Source organism: Mirounga leonina, unplaced genomic scaffold (assembly GCF_011800145.1).
Source record: "Mirounga leonina isolate KUSES-001 unplaced genomic scaffold, KU_Mleo_1.0 Mir_168, whole genome shotgun sequence".
Taxonomy (NCBI): Eukaryota; Metazoa; Chordata; class Mammalia; order Carnivora; family Phocidae; genus Mirounga; species Mirounga leonina.
In genome coordinates this window covers 53,178,554-53,193,513 of record NW_023270426.1, presented here as the reverse complement: position 1 = coordinate 53,193,513, position 14,960 = coordinate 53,178,554, and the positions used below count along the sequence as shown (strand labels likewise).

Sequence of the window (14,960 nt, the reverse complement as noted above, 5' to 3'; positions counted from 1 at the left end):
TGATAGAATATTCTATGTGAAGAGAAGTGGTAGGACACAAAGGCCAAGAGGGACCAGATCATACAGGGACTGTGAGGTCCCCCTGGGTGGCTAGGTTTTATTCTGTGGGTGCTGGGGAACCCCTGAAAGGTGAGAGACCTGATCAGATTGTATTCGAAGACAGTAAGTTTGGCCTAGACCAAAAAGGGGAAAGAGGGACACTCTGGTTTCACATGAAATTAAAACCTCCAATATTTACTTCCAATTCCACCTCCCCCCGCCTCAGATACTAAGAAAAAGAACAAATCTTAAATAGAAAAGATACAGCTGCTCTGGCCTAAACGCAGAATCCTTTAATACCATCTTCTGGATGATATACATGTGTGTTTATTCTGGTCTCAGATTTAATTGGATTTAAATAAGAATCTGAGCACAATCACCCAGAAGGCCTGACATAAAGAGGAAAGTAGCAAGAGGTCAGAGAAGACACATCCTGTCTGTTCATATTGAAAGCAGATTCAGGCCTTCCCCACCTGCACCTTCTCCCTTCTCCAGCAAAAAGCTGTGCCTTATGTTACTAAGCAACAAAAATGCATTTGGAGAGTCTATATTCAATCACCCTTACCTCTACCCCACCCCAAAAAAGGTCAACCAAATGCTGTAGTTTGGATTTATTTCTTTTGTTATCTATATCAAGTATGATAGAAATGCTTTGTTCTACTTTGGGCTCTCACAATGAGCTGCTTAATTTCAACATAACTGTAAAGCTAAAATACCATTGGGACACTTGCCATCCTTTTGCGGGTTTAGGTTGGCAAGTGCACTTGTAGAGCTTAATTCTTTTCCTTCTCATTACACCTGCCTGCCTGCTCTTTGAGGGTGTTCTTAGTAGGTGAAGAGTGACCCAATCACTGTGACCTCATGATCTGACTATAAAGCCTTCACATGTTCGTGGTTAACTAGGTCTCTTCTAATTCTGGAAATAAACTATGTTTTTTGAAAAAACACAATAGAATTCTTAATTAAATTGTTAGCCTCTAATTCTAATATATAAAAAGAACCCAATCCTTGTCAAAAGAATAAAAATGAACTGTATGTGGCAACATACAGTAAAATTGAGGAATCACCCCAGAATGAAGTATTAAGGAAAACATAATTGTCCTCTGAGAGCTAAACTATTGAATACACAGTTCCTTAGGCAAGAGATGTATAAAATCACCTCAAGAGACAGTATTCCATGGGTAAGCATGATGAGACTCATCTGATTGAGGGTATTCATAATCTAAAGAAATAATGGGCTAATTTGTCGATAACAGAACATAAACATGGCAGTCACCCGGGCCAATATTGGCTGTGCCCATTAGAAACTGTCTACCAGGGGGTGTGGCTTTTCAGTCCTAGCCAATATTTACTTGTAGAGAAGGATGTACCCGCTTATCACAACCTGATGTCTCTAAACATTGGAATTATACATTCACATGACATATATGGAAGTATGCTTTTAACATATGTAGGTTAAATCATACGATTAACTCCTTTGCTCTTGATTCCATGACTACCCAGCAACTTTCTGATTATAATTTGACTTCCCATGTAATTTGCCCAGGAGAGAGACACAAGTGCTTGGAGGCCTTGGTCATTATTGCTTCTTATTGAAAATTAACAGTTGTTATCTTGTGTTAGAGACTTGAGCCTCCTGGGGCTTCATCTGCATGAATTAGCCCCACTGATTGTCAGGGTCCAACAAGATGGGGTGGCTGCGTAGGCCAGGTTGACGGCAGGAAAATAATCCACTCACGTTGTAGCTCTTTGTGCCACCAGCAATCGTCCATGACAATTCCCTGGCTGCCACACAGGGCTTTCTTGCGACTTTTCAGTAGATTTTCGCCCTCCAGTCTTCAATCCCTTTCCCCTGGCCTGCCCATCTAATGAGTCAGCAAATCCTAGGAACTCTCTGCTATTGCCACTCCTACTTTGTTTCCAGGATTTATGTCCTCACTTCTCTTCCAGGCTAGCAGTTCCCAAAAGCCAGTGCAGAAACCAGCTGTATAAGAATAACCAGTCTGTGATGAGTAAACACATGAATGTTGGGGCCCCACTCCAGATCTCCTTATCGGAATGTGCTGGGGTGGTGCCCAGGAATCTGCTTTATAAGCTCCCTGGGTAATTCTGATAAGCTGCCACATTTCTGAATCACTATCTAGATGAGCGGTTCTCAAACTTGTTTACAAATAGAACTACTCTTAGAAAATGTCAGTGCTTAGGCTTTTCCCTAGGCCCTTTTTTTGGAGGTGGAGTGTGAGCATTGGTATTTAAAAACTCTCTCTGAAGTGAATCTAATGTATTGTGAAGGCTGAGAACCTCTGGTTCAGACCTGTGATTCTCAAGTGTGGTACCAAGACCAGCAACAGCATCAGCACCCTGGAACTTGTTAGAATTCTAGATTCTCCAATCCTGCCCTAGATAACCACTAAATCAGAAATCCTAGGGATGAGCCAGCAATCTATGGTTTAACAGTATGTTGGTGATTCTAAGGTGCCATGGTTTAGCCTATTTCCCCAAAGCCTTCTAATTAATTAATCTCTCTGTTCCTCAATCCATCCTCCACGATAAGAATATTTCCACCTTTTCATCCTAGCTTCGCATCGCCCACCGATATCCTTAGCTTGGCAGTTGTGGCCTTCTCCAGACCACCCCTTCTAGTCCAAGCTCTCACCAGTAGACTAGGAGAAACCAGACTGCTCATTGATCCCTAGACAGTGAGTTTCCTCATTTTGCTAATGCTTCTCCTTTTGTAGAAGTCCAAGAGGACAGGGACCATTATCCCTACACCAGCACTGTTCGCACACTTGCAAATCAACATAGAGATGTGGAAGAAGGGAGTAATTTTATACTAATCTTTAACTTTCCTCTACTTAATCTATCATGGGTTCTCTACAGCCTGGAGAGCAGCTCAGCCAACCCTTTTTGTTTATTTTTCAGCATTAAAGCCCATCAGGATGTGCGCAGTGTTCTGTTTCCACACTGAACCATACCCTCAGTTGGGCATTGAGAGCCCCGTGGGGCTGGGTGACTGGAAGGAGATGGGGTGCTCCTGGGGTATGGATGATGTTCTAGTTCTAGATGTGGGTGCTGCTTACCACATACATTTCCCACGGTGAGAATTCACTGAGATAAACACCAACAATTTGTGCATTTTTCTGCCTGTATATTTTACCTCAGTAAGAAGTTACAAAAAGTCCAATTTCAAGCAGTGTTTCTCTACCTTTTCAAATTCTAATTCAATGAGAATTTATCAAGCGTTGATGAAGTGCCAGGGACAGGTTTGGTTATTTCATTTTGACTTTCACAACCCCGAAGCAGGAACTGCCAGTATCGCTTTTTACCAACGAGGAAATGGAGGCTCTGAGAAATGAAGCACCTTTCCAAGTTCACACAGGTGGCAGGTATCAGGCAGGCGCTGGGATACAGCTCGTGGGTCACCAGTTGCAGTGGCCCTCTCACTGTACCACTATGATGACACTTGCAGCAAGGTCTTTAAATGGCACATATTAATGAAAAAATAATAATAATTTTGGTTTTCATGATTCATCTTCAATGAGAAAGCATTGAGTTGCCTTCTTAGTTTTCATACCAAACATTTTGTTTCCCTCTGTGTCTTTGCTGAGAGGAAAGCTGATCAATTGCATAAGGCAGGTTCAAAACACGGAACAAGGGGTGGGGTTGTTGGCAAGTGTGGCCCAGGACTGGAGGCCCCCTTGGGGCCAGGAGTTGCTGCACCGCCCTGCGGGGTTGAGGAGAGAGGCCAGGAGAGTGAGGGTGGCAAGAAGGGCATTTGGAGGCTTGAGGCAGTATTGTAACTCCTGCCCACCAGCAGAATAGCTGCTCTGGGTGTCCTTGACTCTAAAATAGAATGCAGTGTTACCCTGCCTGCACACCTTGAACAAAGAGAGAGGGCAAACTTTTCTTAAGGAAGACCCTTCACTTTATGACTGGGCATCTTGACAGTAAAATATAATTTGTTGAGAATTCATGCTGATTTTTCTTTATTCATTGATAACAGTCTTCCTGATCACTCTCAGGTCCTTTTGAATCATTGTTCTTAGAACAATTGCAGGATTAGCTGTCAAACGGAGAGACAGGACTAACTTCACAGCAAGCTCAATGTAAACAACAACAACAACAACCACAACAACCCCCCCCCCCCAAAACACCTCTAAGTATAAGACAGAAAACAAAAGAGGAAAAAGAGAAGTGGTGCCAAGTAGAAAAGCAGTAAGCAACATCCACTGAAGGTTCTCCTGTCCCCCACAGCATATTTGGTGTTGCCCTTACATACAGTTTTATCAACAGAATAAAGTACTGAATATGAAACAAAATTTTTTAGGGCTACATAGTGGAAGAGAAAGAACTCAGGCCTGGGAGCTCAATCCAGCTTTGTTCCCAGTTGTAAGTGCATTTGCAGGAAAATCAGGAATGGTATTTAAAATCTTTGCTATCTCAAAATACCTGGACAGTACAGTGGCTGTAGGTTTGGCATGCTTAGAGAAAACAGTCCTGTCCCAATGGAAACGCATGCGTAGATACTGATTTTTCTATATCCTCTAGCCAGCCATTAGAAATTAGAATAAAACTAGCAAGACAGTAATTAAAGAAATAGTTCTCCAGATGTAGTAGACCATACCCTTGTCTACCCAACACCAATTCTCCCTCTTTCTAAGAAAACCCTGAATTATGCTTAAGTATATACCTGACTCCCCACTCCAGAGCAAATCCTGTTTGGTTAGCTCACACTGTTCAAAAGAAATACAGAGAGCCATACATGTACTTTTAAATTTTTCTGGCAGTCACATTTTTTTAAAAAGTAAAAGGACATGAAATATATATTTTAATTATATATTTTATTTATCCAACATATCTAAAATGTTATATTGTCAATATAAAATCAACATAGAAATTATTAATGAGATACATATTTTTCATATTAAGTCTTTAAAATCCAGTATATCTTTTTCACTTATAGTACATATCATCTAGGATTAGCCACATTTCAAGTGCCCAGTAGCCGTATGTGGCTAGTGGCCACCATATTAGTCACTGAACCTGACCACATTCACTTGACAATTATAATTGTTCTGGGGCCTAAGATAGCCCATCCAGGCTGAGAGCAAAGACCTTGCCTGTGGGCAAACTTTCTCTCTTTTCCTCTCCTGCTGGATGAGAATAAGAAAGAATAAAGGCTGCTTAACACTGTCAACCTTCTTGGTACTATGAGAGGAACCAGTTTTGAATGAAGCTGACATTGAATTTAGCAGAGAGGAGAGAAAGAAAGAACCTAGGGCTTTGGTGACATTACTGGGCTGCTGACCACACTTAAAATTTTCCCTGGCTCTGGACTTCCCATTTAATGAGGCAATATTTGCCCTACTCGTTTAAGCTGGCTTGTATTACATGTAGCCAAAAGAGTCTTAACTCTGTACAACATAAGTGGTCGTGCTTTGGCCCATTAGGATGCCCCTCAACGTTATAGGATACAAGAGGAGGAACTAACCCGCAAGGAGGTTAGGAGGTTTTTCTTCCCGCAAGGAAGAAAAAACATCCCATATGGAAAGCACTTGAATTCATTGCATTAAATATAATGTTTAAAATGTACAACATAACAGCCATATGTATAAGTAAGAATCATCTGCAAAGCATGCATGTTCACTTTGTGTTCCAGAGTCAGGCGTCTGAATTCTGAGAGTGAACAAAGCCTAGGGGGAAAAAAAAACCCTACACCAGATTTACAAGAATAGTTATCTTCATAAAATCTATATGAACTACAAAGTTATGAAGATGAAGGGAAAGCTGTTCAATAAAACTAAAGCTAGCAGGTCTCAAAGAGATACCTTTAGAAGTGTGGTTCTATTTTAAGTTTCCCACATAGCGCTAATTAGAACATACATTTCAATTAGAATTTGATTGCACTTCAGGAAGTGAATTATTAAATGACCTAGCACATTTTGATGTTTTCAATTGCCAAAACTGCCAGCTTTGGAGGACAATGATTCTTTAATGGTAATTTATTCTCCTCTCATTCCCATTATTGCTAGATAGCTGGGGGCCCTAGATACTTACGGGGCTCCAGGGACCCAGTGTGGGCAATTTCAGAGGAGGATACCAATTAGCCAGTTTGGTTTCACAAAAAAGCAAAGATTGCCCTGAGGGAAAAACTCTGCCTCAGAGGGAACACCCTTGAACTTTAACTGTCTTTATTGCTAATCATTAGAAGTCAGCAAAGAATTCGGCCTCTCTCCCACCATTTCATTATCAACACTCTTCAGTCTAAAAATGCATACTTTCTTTTAGTATGAAGGTGGTAATAAAGACAGCAAGTTTGCCCTATACATAAAAGCGAGTAACCACTTTCTATTAGTTTTTTTTCTTTTTATTTTATTATGTTATGTTAATCACCATACATTACACCATTAGTTTTTGATGTAGTGTTCCATGATTCATTGTTTGCGTATAACACCTAGTGCTCCATTCAATACGTGCCCTCTTTAATACCCATCACCAGGCTAACCTATCTCCCCACACCCTCCCCTCTAGAACCCCCAGTTTGTTTTTCAGAGTCCATAGTCTCTCAAGGTTCGTCTCCCCCTCCAATTTCCACCTTCATTTTTCCCTTCCTACTATCTTCTTCCTTTTTTTTTTTTTTTTTAACATATAATGTATTATTTGTTTCAGAGGTACAGGTCTGTGATTCAACAGTCTTACACAATTCACAGTGCTCACCTTAGCACATACCCTCCCCAATGTTTTAATAGCACTTCTGCTGCCTCCCCAAATTGCCCTAGGTCATCTAACGTTGACTACCCCCAGGGATAAATTTCTCAAGATTTTGCAAAAGGCCCATAATGGGTGTTTTCAGGACAGCAGAATTATGGGGCTCTGTTAAAGTGAAAAACAGCAGCCTCGAGGTTACTGAATAATATATGGCTGCGTATCTGACTCAGACATAAAGAACAAAAAGCCAATCTTCACCACCCCATCATAATTTTTTTATTTATTCAAATTTATTTATTTATTTTTAAGATTTTATTTATTTATTTGACAGAGAGAGAGATAGCGAGAGCAGGAACAGAAGCAGGGGGAGTGGGAGAGGGAGAAGCAGGCTTCCCGTGGAGCAGGGAGCCCGATGTGGGACTCGATCCCAGGACCCTGGGACCATGACCTGAGCCGAAGGCAGAGACTTAACGACTGAGCCACCCAGGCACCCTAGAGGCAAAGAAACTTCCTAAGCTGGGGCTACTTGTGACACTGTCCCTCTTATTGGTGCCCCAGGCAAGAAACTGTCTGCGGGTGAAGGAGAAGAGTCTCAGGTCTGGCAGGGAAGGAGTGCCTTGGCTATTTATTCTCTGTGGGACTTCTGATGCATCCCTCTTGCCGGTTATACCAGCCACACCTGACTTTGTTGGTGAGAATTCTGTTTGCTCCAGAAGAGAGATGAGCCTACCTGGATGCTTCCTGTTGCTAGACTGGGAGTCAGAAAATGCTAGACCTGGGCCACCTTCTTTTGGGTGGAGGGCTGTAAGATGCCTGTTCTGTCACTCCTCCAATCCCCTGATGTCAAACCAGTTTGCCTTCCTCTTCCCACCTTTTGGACTTCTCCTTTGATTTTGTCTTTTGCATTATTTCTAAGTTTCATGGTTGTCAGGAGGAGGAGGAGAGTTGTCAGGGAGGAGCAAGGAGAGGCCTGTTTACGACATTTTGTCTGAACTGGAAATCCATAGTCTTTTTGGTGGCCTCTGGGTCTTGTGTGACACATCGTCTGTGATTTCTCTACTCTCATCCCTCTACTCTGCCTCCTGCTCACTCTTGTCCAACCCCATTGTCTTCTTTCCTGTTTTTGAGCATGTCAGACATGTTTCCACATTAGAACCTTCCCATTAACTGTTCCCTCTTCTTAGAACTTTCTCTCTCCAGATATTTGCTTGGAAAAACTCTCCAGTTTTTCTCATTTCTTTGCCCAAATGTCATCTTCTCAAAGGACTCTGCTCTGTCCAACACCCCACCGCTCAATTCTTTAGCATCTTAGAGATAAAAAGACAAAGCTCAGTGGTTTTGCTCACTATGGTAAGAGAGAGTTGTGCAGCTCACATATTCTTTCCAAACAGAGCAGAGAGCAGACAGTCACATTAATCTTATCTAAAGTTTTGGGGAAAATGAAGTTTGGGGACTGGCAGGATTTCAGAGGCACAACTTTCATCAGGAGAAGCAAGGTTACTGCATGTTGATTAGTGGGTAGGCACTCAGAGGTATGTTTTATTTATTTTATTTATTTATTTATTTTTTAATGAGTTCCTTCCTGATTGGCTGACTTTTAAAAAGCAAGGGACTGACACTATGGTTGGCTTGTAAAAAAGCATGTTCACAGAGGTGAGTTGTCCTTATTCATTGAACATTGTCTTGTTACTAGAGCTACAGAATCACCAGTCTTCTCCTAGCAGTGTGGACCTTTTTTTTCTCACCCCCACTCAATTACTCTCATCCTGCTCTACCTTTCCTCGCTGTTGTACTTATCACCTTCTAATGTAATAGATGTTTACTTATTATGCTTAGTGTTTGTCTGTCTTCCCTTGCTAGAATGGAAACTCCACCAGTTGGGCATTACTGATTGTTTGTGTCCTGATAAACCCTATTTTTCTAGAACACTTCCTGGCACATAGTGAACACACAATAAATATTTGTTGAATTATTAAATGTTTGGACAGTACCCACCCCAAGCAAGCCTAGAAGAGGCCAGGTAGGTTTATTTCTGTACTTTTTCCTCCCTCCCTGGACAATCCTGTCCTGCCTGCAAATATATCTTTCACTGTGATGCACCACTGATATGATATGAATATATCTTTGTTAACAATTTTTATTCTCAGGGGTATATACTTTTTTAGTTTGAATCTCATTTGAAGGTACATCCAGAACTTGGGGGCTCTCTTCAAGAATAAAGAATACAAAATTAAAAATACAAAAAGGTGCTTGGAAAGAGCCCATGCAAATGGAGCTCTGACTCTTTAGCTACATTAATTCCAGCTCTCATGGTGGGATACAAGGCATCACTCCTTTTTCTTATCGTTGTGGAGGAATTTCAGACAGTAGCAAATAAGGGAAACACTGATGTTTTGCTAGGGTAAGCTATGATGTCAATGATAGACCAGATTAAACTAAATGGTAAAGCAAAAGCAAAAAACAACAACAAAAAAAGGTAGTTTGATTCTGTCAACATAATACAAATTAAAGTGATTTACCTAAACCATTTGGTTTGACAGGTTAACTTTGGCTGCCACCAAAGCTAGCACTTGATTCTCTGCTGAGACAAGGATTTTCTTTAGCTTCTGACATGCAACCCAAACCTTCCAAATTTTTTGTTAAAATCAAAAGAAGGCTGGAACAGAATTATACTGTTTGAGGCAAATAGCAATCTGAGGGAAAGGAGAGGCTGAAGATACTAATGTAGTATCCACAACCTCAACTGAGTTTCCATTTATCTCTTTCCAACACCTCATTGTCTATCCAAATAGTCATGTGGTACTTCACTTAATTACTTGTTAGATGTTAAGTCTTTTCCAACTACACTGTGAACTTCATAAGAGCAAGGGCCCCTTCCAATCCCTTCCTGCTTTCTCCCCAGCACTGGCAATGTATCTGGCACATAAAAGAGCTCAATTAATAATTGTTTTGTGGATTCATTTTATGAATGAATAAATTAATTGAAGAAAACTTGGCTCACTTTAGAATCCTCCACTTGGCAGAGCATCTCTCTATTCTTCTTTTCTGTATTTCCCTTATTTCTACATCAATAATTCCTTCTGCTCCTTATACCCAAGGCTAGAAGACTTAACTCCCTTTCTGGGAAATTCCCTAGTAGTAGCTGCCTTAATCAGAACCAGTTTGACTACCAAGACATCTTGTCTGTACTTTGTCCTACCTCTCACCTTCATTTCCTTTGAATTATATTAATAATAAATGCCGAGCAAGACAAATGAAAAATATTAAGACATACTCTCTTTACATAATTTGAGCATACATTTGACCAACTAAGTGTAAAATATTTGATATTTTCATGCGGAAATCGGTGACTTACGGTCTCTGATGTTGGTGCTTTTGTTTATTTAACACACTTTTCATAGTCATGTTACTGGTAATTTTAGAGGTCCCAGAGTCAGAAATATTTCTCTTCCCTGGGTTCAGTAATTCTTTCATCCAAAGGGCTGAGACCTGTATCACTTGCTTCTTCATTGTTTAGCTACAGAGGAAGTTTTTATGAAATGTCCTTTCTATTTCCAGAATGTATATTCAATACTAGAAAACCTGCTGGGAATTGTGCCAACAATTAAGCTATTATTTCTTTTAAAGAGCCTATTCTATTGCATGTGGCTTTAAAATGTAACTTCTTTAAAACTTGAGTTCAAGTGACCACCTCTCCTTTCACCAAATTGCAGGGACTTTGGAATGCTATGAAATCATGGCCCATTCTGTTCCCAGTAAATCTGGCCCAGGACAAGTGTCCTCTTCAACATCCCCTGTCCTTTGTTGTCATCCCTCTTCTCATTATCTTTCTGATGCCCACCTTTGTATTTCCTGCCATGGACATTCCCTGTGATCACTCAAGCATATGTCTCCCCTCTGGGAGGAAGCTGATGAGAATTAATCTTTCATAAATGTGATTATGGATGATAATCAACTCTTCTCAGTAAATATGTGCAGCTTAGCAGGACAGTTTTAAAATATTATCACTTTGCAGATACAGCATTTTATTTTATTTTTAAAGATTTATTCATTCACTTTAGAGAGAGAGAGAGCATGAGCAGGAGGGGCAGAGGGAGAGGGAGAGAGAATCTCAAGCAGACTCTGTGCTAGGTGCAGAGCCCGATGGAGGGCTCGATCTCAGGACCCGGAGATCACGACCTGAGCCGAAACCAAGAGTCACATGCTCAACTGACTGCACCACCCAGGCACCCCACAGATACAGCATTTTAATAACCACACATGATTTCACCCAATACTCACAACAACCCTGTGAAGGAGAAGATGTGGCTAGAAACACTATTCTGCTTTTGTAGATGACAACACTATGATACCAAGAGGCTAAATGATTTGCTGAGGGTGACGAAACAAGTAGAAGCCTGATCTGGAACTAGGCTGAGTTAAGATACTCTTGCATCTTTCCACCACAATGAGGTTGTCAGCATTGGACATGATCAGATGATAAAATTTATGCACAGGGACCAGCCATCAGGAGGGACTAAGGGCACATCAATCTCTCAGTCCTATTAAGCCCTTCCCTCATCCTCGGAGTTCTCTTTTGCTTCTTTGACTCCACTTCCCCCTTTTCCCCTCCCTGACAGCATCTGGTAGTTTCCTATGCAGATTACTCTTCCATTATGTGGCCCTTGGAGCCCCCATGGTTTTTGACCCTCATTTCGGGACACTGGTTAAACATACACATTCCTCTCCTTCCAGAGCAGGGAACTGGGATTCTGTACATTAAGTAAGTGCCCAGGCAAATCCTATGACTTCACACATTTGGGAGACTGAATAATGTGAGAAATATTTGTTAGCTGATTAATTAATAGATCGATGTGTAGATATTCAACTACTTAATTAATGGCTAATATGCACACTGAACTTCGGTATTGGGTTTTAGAGAAAGTTTAAGCAGAGAAAATCTGCACTGAAACACACCATCAGTTAAATATGAAAGAAACTCAAAGAAAATGTGAATTTATTATACAGTTGACTTCTAATAACCTTTTTTTTCTTTTTGAAAATAAGAACCATGGGGAATGGAAGCATTAATATTCATAATACATATTTTTCAAATTTCTCATTTCTAATACTATTAAGGAACATGTCCCACCTATCTTGAGAGCCAGGCAAGCAAAGGAGGATTGGGGGCCTCTCAGAATGGCAAAGGAGATCAAATAGAAAAAAATCAAGTGAAAGGAAACACTGATTCTCAGTTTTTAATGAACTCTCATAATCAAAGTTTGAATCCCCTCTAGATTAATTGAGTGTTCCAAAAGGAAGATTTAAAGGGGCTTTCTTTTTTTTTTCTTTTTCTTTTTTAACTGATTCCTTAGATCTTGTGGTTAGCAAATAAGTCTTGCCAATTTTGATAAATTAGTTGCAAATGAATCAGAAACATGTGGACTATATGTATTCATATTTTAAATAGGGGAAAGGTACTCGGAAAATACACTTGGTCAATGCCAAAGTCTAAATATTTCAAAAATAGTCTGTGGTATTTTCAGAAAACAAAACATTTCCACTCTGTCAGCAGTCTAACTTCAATATATTTATATAATGCTTATTTATTTAGCCTTAAACCCAAATTAACAGAAAGGTTCATATTGCAAAATAGCTAACATTTTTACAAACTCGTGAGCACTGACTTGGCTGGTCTCTCCTATTCTTAGTCAATCACACACTCTAATGTTCAGTTATTTTTTCCTCACATAGTATGAGACAGGAACAGCCCAAAGGTAAGCTCAGTACACATCCATTCCTACATCTTCCTCCTGGTTGGTGGATCTTTAATAAATGCATAAAACATACGTACCATTCTGCATATATTTTTTTTTTAAAAAAAGGATTATTTACTTATATAAGAGAGAGAGAGCTGGGGGAGGGGCAGAAGGAGGAGGAGAGAGAGTCTCGAGAGAGTCTCAAGCGGGGCTTGCTCTCATAATCCTGAGATCATGACCTGCACCAAAATCAAAAGTCAGAGGCTTAACTGACTGTGCCACCCAGGAGCCCCTCTTCAATGTATGTTCTTGAAAGAATAACCAGGAACACATTAAGTTAATATAATGCTGAAATATAATACACGGCAATTAAATCATAACTGTCATCGTACAGCTATGGTGACATTATAGAAAGAAGGATAGCATTTTATCTGGTGACTATCAGACTCAGTTTTTCCTTTTTTTTTTTAAAGTAGGCTCCACGCCCAGCATGGAGCCCAATGTGAGGCTTGAAATCATGATCCTGAGATCAAGACCTGAGCTGAGATTGAGAGTCAGACAGATGCTTAACCGACTGAATCACCCAGGTGCTCCCATACATAACCAGTTTTTCCATTTTTAATTTGTCACATAATGTTCTTTTTATATCCAGCCCAAACAATCAAGTATTAACATTGAGGTATTTTTTTTTCTGAATTATCAGTTATTTTACCTATGTAACACATGCATTTTTAAAAAATTGGCAATATTGGGGCGCCTGGGTGGCTCAGTTGTTAACCATCTGCCTTTGGCTCAGGTCAGGATCCCAGGGATTGAGCCCCGCATCGGGCTCCCTGCTCAGCGGGAAGCCTGCTTCTCCGTCTCCCACTCCCCCTGTTTGTGTTCCTGCTCTCGCTATCTCTCTCTCTGTCAAATAAATAAATAAAATCTTTAAAAAAAAATTGGCAATATTGATGCCCAACAACAGTAATCCTGAATATTTGATCAGATGATACAAATACTCAGGAACTTCAGTTATTTACATTAGAAAAAAAATACAGCCCCATTATATAGAGAGATTACATTTTAAATGACTATATAAGATAAAAATTTCATGCAGTCAAAACTGCCCTTAAATTCCCTCATTTGGCCATCAAGGGCAGGATGCATTTTATTGCATACTATTGCTATACAGCAATTCTTCAGCACATTAGTTTGTGATCTGTTGAACTAGCCTCAAGGAAGGAACAAAGGAGAGCTATTGTGCAAAGATTCCAACAGACAGATCCTTCGGCCTTTAAAATACCCGTGAAAAGAGCCATGGACTAAAATGGGAATGGGTAGAACATTCCAAAGTGCTCCTCCTTCCTGCAGGCCTTCTTTCCTTGACTCACTTTTTCTTGTTTGGCTTTTATAACCTTAACACCTGTTAACAGACATGTTTGGGGTGAGCTCAGAGGCGATAATGAGGTTTCATCTTAGAGATGGTCAGTTTCTAAAGACAAAGCTTCAGGTAGAGTGCATTTATATGGACCTTGCTGATCTAATTAACTTGACTGAGAAAGAAGTCTACAGAAATAAAGAAAGGTATTGCTGGTGGGGTTATCATCGTTTTAAACAAATAAACAAGAAGAAAATTCATCCCAGAAAATGAAGTCGTGTTAGGAACATGGGCGCTGGAAGAAGCCAGTCAGAGGATCATGAAGGAGAACACTTTTCAAGCTTTCACGTGGGCACAGATCATCTGGAAGTCCGATTCAAAAGCAGATTGGGGCCTGGGATTTCACATGTCTGACAAGCAACCGACAGGTGCCACGCTGCTGGTCCCCAGACCACACTGAGCAGCAGGGATGTAAATCGCCCTCCCAGAGGCAGCACGCAGCGGTCCCCAGACCACACCACACTGCAGGTGAGGATTAAAGAAGGAAAGCCAGGGCCCACCAAAAACCACACAGCAAACAATAACAATACAGTGATCTATGATTTTAACACACCATAAACAGCCCTTACTCTCCATATTTGTAGACAAGGATTTTTCTATTCACATTACCGAATCTGATACTCCACAGAAACCAGATAGAGTGTTTTCTTCAGAAATGGGGGCCCAATGATGTAGAGAGATTATGGAGCACATGCGGTGTGGTATTTTTATGTCTGTGATGCTAACAAAGAAGACAGTGACACCAACTTGTGAGCACCAGAAGTTTCTAAACCTTTTACATGAGGAAGCAACCCCTTCGCCTACTGAGTTGCTATTACTGTTTAATTTTAAGCTTCATTTTTATGTTTAATATGGTTGTGTTAGGATTATGGATTAGAATGAAGTGAAACCATGACCAAACAAAGAAAACTCTTATATTTTGGTAACTTTGTTAAGACAGCCCCTCAATACACAAACAGAACAAAACAATCCCATAATCATCAAACTTGCTATCAGAATTCAGTGGGTTGTGGTGACTGAATTTACTAACCAGTTCAATCAGAACAGTTAATCCT

At 40.4% G+C, this 14,960-nt stretch overlaps 1 protein-coding gene across 1 annotated transcript in view; it reads right to left on the bottom strand.

The window, feature by feature from the left end:
* Window positions 1-14,960, bottom strand: part of XRCC4 (X-ray repair cross complementing 4) — a 776,985-nt gene that overhangs the window by 394,904 nt on the left and 367,121 nt on the right. The gene's annotated exons all lie outside the window — the stretch shown is intronic.